Below are 6,577 nucleotides of genomic sequence, written 5' to 3' on the forward strand. Positions count from 1 at the left end.
TCGCTTCTCTTAGTGTGTTCTTGCATGTGGGTAACCCGGCTAGAACCCGACATGACATATAGTTGTTTGATAATGTAAAGTTGCTTGCAGCCAAAAAAAAAAAAACATACTTGGACCTTTTCTATTTTAGGACCTGATAAAGCTGATTGTTCTCCACATCTGCAGGGAGACATTACATCCTGTCCCATCATAAACTTTCCTGAACAGCTGGCTCACATGCCATCAAAGCTTCAGCTGAACGAATCTCCACTACTGGACTCTGTAATCTCACCTTGTAAATCTGAGGTCCTGCAGAGAATCCCATATTAACAGATCCAGGTCAATATCTGCTCATGGAGGCAATGTGTGAAATATCTGAACCTGAATGAAGGCATTAATAAACTTTATACCAGATATGTGTAATAAATTGAAAAGGCATGTTCTGAAATGAAATTTATCCACATTACTTTGGTTCTGGTTGCGACATAAAAAACTGTCCTGCAAAGTCAACTTATAAGAATAAAATGACAGGACTGTGTCGGTCAATTGTAACATCACTACAGGTTGTACATATCGCCCTGACTGCTTCAGCTGTGCAAATACCTGCAGCCTGACGTGAGGAGGCCAGGAGTGATTACAGCAGATGTGTTGTGACATATGGAGCTCTGTGAGGTCTGATGTAACGTGACTTTAAGACAAGAGGACGTCTTAATGAGCTCAAACTGAAATACCTGCAGTGTAGGTTCTGTCCTAACAAGTTATTACATACGAGACGATCCCTAGACGCTCCGCTCCTCCAGGAAAACGTCTCCTCAAGCTGAAAAACAAAGATATTAAGAGAACAGTTTCGTCTCTTAGTTCTTTGTTTAAACCATTTATTACACTTTAATTGAGGGAGTTTATAACTAGTGATTTTATTCATGATAGCGTTTGACTTACTCTCTCTTATTACTCTCTCTTATTTTCCTATAAATGAGTCCAAATGTGATGAACTGTATTTACTCCAGACATCTAAAGGATTCATACAGCTTCAACATTTTGGTAATACAAAGTCTTTTTAATTTATATTTTGTGTGACAGAATATAAAAACATTTGTTTACATTTTCCCTGAACTGTTGACTGAGAAGAAAATATTAAAAGTCCAAAGCAAATTGGCTACAAACCTCAAAACTGTTTTTGTGTGTATTTCTCATTTATAAGCCTATAAGCCAAACGTACCAAACACAAGGCCCGGGAGCCAAATTCGGCCCCCAGTAGGTTTTTATGTGGCCCGTTAGACTACAGAGTTAGGGTGTTTTCGTTTTGGGCCAAATCAAGACCTTGAATGGTCTTGAAGGGCCAGCTGTGATAAAATCTGTTCACAAACTACTGAAATATGAATTAATTCTTAAAAATCAAAGTGTTTGTGGTGCTAATGTCTTATTTATGATGGTAAATTTGACTTTTTATTCGTTGTAGATCCTGGACTATAATCCGACATTTATAAAAATTGTACTTGAACCGTTTAGTAGAAGTATGAAATTATGTATTAACGCAAAAAAAGTTCTGGGATATGTTAATGTTGCGTGAATTTCCACAATAATAATCAAGAAACTGGAGGGACTGATTGATATAAAATAAACAAAATAATTTCTATTTGCTCTATTTATTGTTTTTTCTCTTTCTACCTGTTAGAATATGTTCTCATCTTAACTTGTCTTTGAGTTATTCTGTGTTATGTGTTCATGTTTTCTAATTTACTTTGAAAGGTAAAGCTGCAAGTTCTGTATCCCGTCACTTTGTTTATGTGCATGTTGTACTGCTGTTGTCCACCAGGGGGCAATGAGAGTGAGTTCTTGTGTAAAGGCAGCACAGTTCTAACAAAGAGAAGTAGAGATGAAGTTAACCGAAGGCTGAACGTTATTTATGCCAGAGGCCAAAATTGGACATTTTTGTCCATTTCAGGGTGGAAAAGTCTATCAATATTTTTTGAAAAGATACATGTCTGTAGTTAATATTTTGGTATGATAGCCCTTCCAAAATGGTAGCTGAGTCATAGTTATCATCTCAGGAAGTAAACAACCCCTTTGGAAAAATTCTGTTTTTTTGAGACTGCTGTATCTCTGGTTTAGGGTCATGGTATGGGCATTTGTCAAAGGTCTATAATGCAATATTTGGTATCATCTTAAAGGGGACAATCTTGGCTTTCATTTAAGCCATGTTTTGAGTTTCTCTGACCAACACAGAGGTCATTAGAGGTCGTTACACCAAAATTATTAGACATTTTTCCACATCTTTTGGCCAAACTAGATACACTTCTTTCATCCCAGCGGTATCCAGGGACACAAGAGTTAATGACTAAAATACTCAACAGACTCTAAGGAATCAGAAAATGTATGATATGCCTACACTGTCTGTCTATGGGAGGCGATTATGAGCTGTAATTTGAAGTTACAGATTTGGGCTATAACCTTAACTGGTTTAGTGGGGGTTTGTTTAGCGTGTCACTCTTGTCTAGTTTGTTAGTTATAAAAAAGTTAATCAGTAATAGTAGAAATGTACACTTACATAGACTTTAGGATGCTGTATTTGTCACACAGTGGAAATTTGTTTTTACTTTTTAAGTGTGGTTTTTATTGAGTGTTTTCGCTGCATGTTTTTTTTTTTTTTATTATTCACTGTGGACTCCGAGAACTAATAGCTGATTCCAGTCACCTGCGCGGGGTGGGCGTGCCCGTAGGCAGCGTACCTGGAACCTGCAAGACGCTGGCAGTGGCTCTTAAAAGGCAGAGGACTTTGTGTTGAGAAGAGAAGAAAAAGGGGAATCCAGGAAGGTTCGTGACGGAGGACTGCGACCCCGAACGAGCCAGTGGTTGGCAGCAGAGGATACAATCAGTGGGAACGACGTGTCGGACCATCAGCGGGCAGAGGGGGACTCTGCCCTGGTCAGTAAGTAACGTTTCCACTGATTGTCCTCAGGGACCCTTACTGGGACAGATAAAACATCCGCTGTTCAGCGATCGCTCTTCTGGCCAGGTGTTTTTGTCCTAACAGGACGCCAGCGGGCGGAGCAACTAGAGTGGCTGGAATGACCACAGAAGGCGGTGGCGCTGGGGCCGTGACTGCAGGCTGGACGGAGCGCAGGATTCACCGTCCTCACTGGATTTTGTGGATGTGGATCTTGGACGATTTTAGTTTGTTCTGATTTGGACATTTTTATATTTTTATTGTTATTTTACACAAACAAGAAAACGGAGCATTTTATTCCGTTGGGGAATAAAAAGAGCTAAATAACTGAATTGTCCTCCCTTGGTGTTACTGTTTCCCTCCTTGTTGTCTGAGAACCCGGGTCTATCAGCTGATGTTAAGCTGGGCTCTGACATATTGACCTATTTATCAGATTTTGTGAGTTTTTCCATCCTGGGATACACAATAGCAGCCCAGGATGCTCACATAGAGACATGGCAGAAGGAGAGAGGATACCTGTTGATTTCAATCAGGCCCACAAATGAGTTTGTTAAAAAAATATAAGTGAAAATAAGAATTATTTAGTTAAAAAAAGCTCCTGTTTATTTCTTAACAGTTACTTGTAAGTTAATTTTCTCTAAATCCAAATGTAATAAGACATTTGGAGTGGAAACTAAACCAAAATACTTGGTAAAATGTTGTTTTTACAGTTTAACATTTGATTTAGATGTTTGATTTTGTCCTGACAGGAGGAACCACAGAATAATATATAGCGATTCTTACAACAGTGACTTTTCATATTTTCTTCTATATGATCCTAAGAAACTTTACTAGTTGAAACTAAACCAAAATATAACCAGCACACATCTAAAGGTTTTATAGTATTTCTGTAAAGATTTGTGGACCAGGCTTGAAATAAAAACACACCATCTTGTACATTAAATTGTGAGAATGTTATGTTATAGTTGTGTAACTTTATTTACCCTCATATTTCTGGGTAGAAAACAGTTTGTGTCAGACGTCTGTATTTGCTTCATCCACATTTACAAGAACGTAAGATTCCCAGTAAATAGAAAAATTCAAACAGATGTGATCAGCATGGGTCACATTCACGGCTGATCAGTGCGAACTCGTAAACATTTAGCAGATTTATGATTCAAAGACAACTTGGCAACGGCGAAATCCCTCCACAAGATGGTGGTGTGTGCAGCCAGAACCACATGGGATGTAATTACAGAGAGTTTTGTTAAGAGAGGAAAAATTCTTGAACTTTAAAAACCTTTTGACTCGTTAAATCCTCTCTTATGCCCAGGTTCAGAAAAATGCTGTGTGCAAAGACTGAGATCACGCAGAGATAACGGCGTCACAATAATCAGCATTTATTCAAGACAGATGCAAACTATCACCAGACAAACACATCACATAACATCAGAAACCTCAGAGCACAAACAACACATAAATTTACCTGAGAGAGAAAAAGACAAAAGATGGAAACGACAAACAAAAAGCAAAGACGTCTTTGGAGAAGTTGCAAGAGCAAAATCTAATGTGTTAATTCTGTGTAGAAAGTTTTATAGTAAAAGGCGTATTCTTATCTTTAATTTATTCAAATAAGGCGTATCTTTGCTCATCCAACCAGGAGCTATCTCTGACCCTCTATCTGAAGCCAGAAACCCCTGCCGTGTTTACGGCCTTTCACAGATGAGTGTGAAAAGCTACAACTTCTCCTGTATTGTTTCCCACACAGACAAAAGGCAGTTCAAACGATCCTAGCAAACCATCTGCTGTAACTACAGGTAAATTAAAGGTCAAAAAGTCAGAATATGTTACTGATTTCAAAACCCCAATTAGGCCATTTGAATCAAGACATGTTAAGTTTTAAAACTAGCTTATTTTAAATTTATTTTCTCAACAGTTTCAAAGCAGGGAAGTGTTGAAATGAGGGGAAAGAAGTGAACTGATTGAACGACAGAAGCAATAATGGCCGCCTTGCTCCAAACGCTGATGGGGAATCTCTTGACAAATTACCGCCGGGCCCTGTGAGCAGGAAGAGTCCCTCGCTCATCAATATTCACAGAATGTAAACAAGCCGGACCGGACCAGAGGGGCTCCTTTAGTTTGTAAATGTAATTGTGACATTTGAACAACTTTTGCCAGGTTTTGTAGGTTTTCTGGTGGAACGAAACGGCCCAGATGTCTTTAGGGAACCTTTACATGAGGCACATAATCAATATTCATCAAGAGAAAAATTAGCTTTTTATGACAGAAATAAAAAACTGGAAGCAGAGAGTACCAGTAATAACACTATTATCTTTATCATTAGCATCCAATGCCTCAAGAAAGCATTATGTAGTGTTTTTACATTTAAAGGGGCTCCATTATGCAAAATTCACATTTTGTAAATTTTTGTAATTGTGTTTGGGTTTTCACTGCTTCTTAAAATGCTCCCATTTGTCTTTTTTGCTGACTAATATTTTTTGTTGTCTGGAAAATGATGCGATGTTACCTAGCAACCCTACCAGAGCCCAGCCCCAACACAAGCTGAACTCCAGCGCATCTGGTCAGCTGTACAATGGCTGCTGGAAAAGACAAGTGTTTTGTTGTTTACTTACCATCCAGAAACCTCTTGCTGCGTTCCTGATGGTTGTGAAGGAGGTTCCACTTCTACTATTCAAGGATACTATTGCACATCTGTTGGCAGCCATTTTCATTTACAAGTGTAAACGTTGAGTCGGGGAGCGTGGCTAGGTGCAGCACATTTGGATTTAAAGTGGCAAGTGGCCATAAAACGACTCTTAAAGAAGCTCAAAATAGGAAGAACAAAAGAAAATCTCTCTAAAATGCCCTTTGATGTGAGCGTGTCTGGATGTTATGTGTCAAATTAGATGGTGAGAGTCTGTGGATATCATCAGTTTTTATTTTTAGTTATTGATTTAGCTTTGAATTCAAGTTTGGTCTTTGACTAGGTCATTTTATCACGAGTGTTCTTTGAGTTAAACGATTCCTCTATAGTTGTGACTGCACCTTTAGGACTGTTGAACCATTTTCATACGTGCAGATCATGAAAGGATAAACTTACCTTCCAAGACTGGAAAACTATTTTCTGTTTTGATGAATTTTACTTTAAAGCATTGGTAAAATTTTTTTTTTTTTTTTAAATCCATGCAAGACTTACAGCATCTGCAACTGGGGATACCAGAACTCTGAGCCAGTTTAGATGAAAATATCCTACCCTGGGTAATTTTGAGTCAAAGTCTGGGAAAACTATAAACATTTAAACTAAAAACATTTATTGTTAAGCTTCAACCAGCTGAGATCAGGACCTCAAGCAGGTGGAACCACCTAAAGAACAATTAATAAAATTAAAAAGTCAATGAAGCTTTTAAAAATATTAAACTGTAGTAAACAGAAGGTTATTTTTACATTTTTGTTTTGCCAGACTCGCTCTCTACTGCTCTCATCTGGTCACACATTGTAACTACACACTAAAATCCTTCAAACTTGTTCAATGATGAATCGGTTTAATTATAAAATTATGACCGATTATCAGTGAACTGAAGGACAGACTCCATTGTTCAGCATCAGAGTTTAGATCTGCAGCTCCTGATAATCAGTTTGTGTTTAAAACAAGCTGCTGCTAAAATCTGTTAG

The sequence above is a fragment of the Poecilia mexicana genome, unplaced genomic scaffold (genome assembly GCF_051168715.1).
Source record: "Poecilia mexicana isolate PSO_F unplaced genomic scaffold, ASM5116871v1 scaffold_2, whole genome shotgun sequence".
NCBI classification, from domain to species: domain Eukaryota; kingdom Metazoa; phylum Chordata; class Actinopteri; order Cyprinodontiformes; family Poeciliidae; genus Poecilia; species Poecilia mexicana.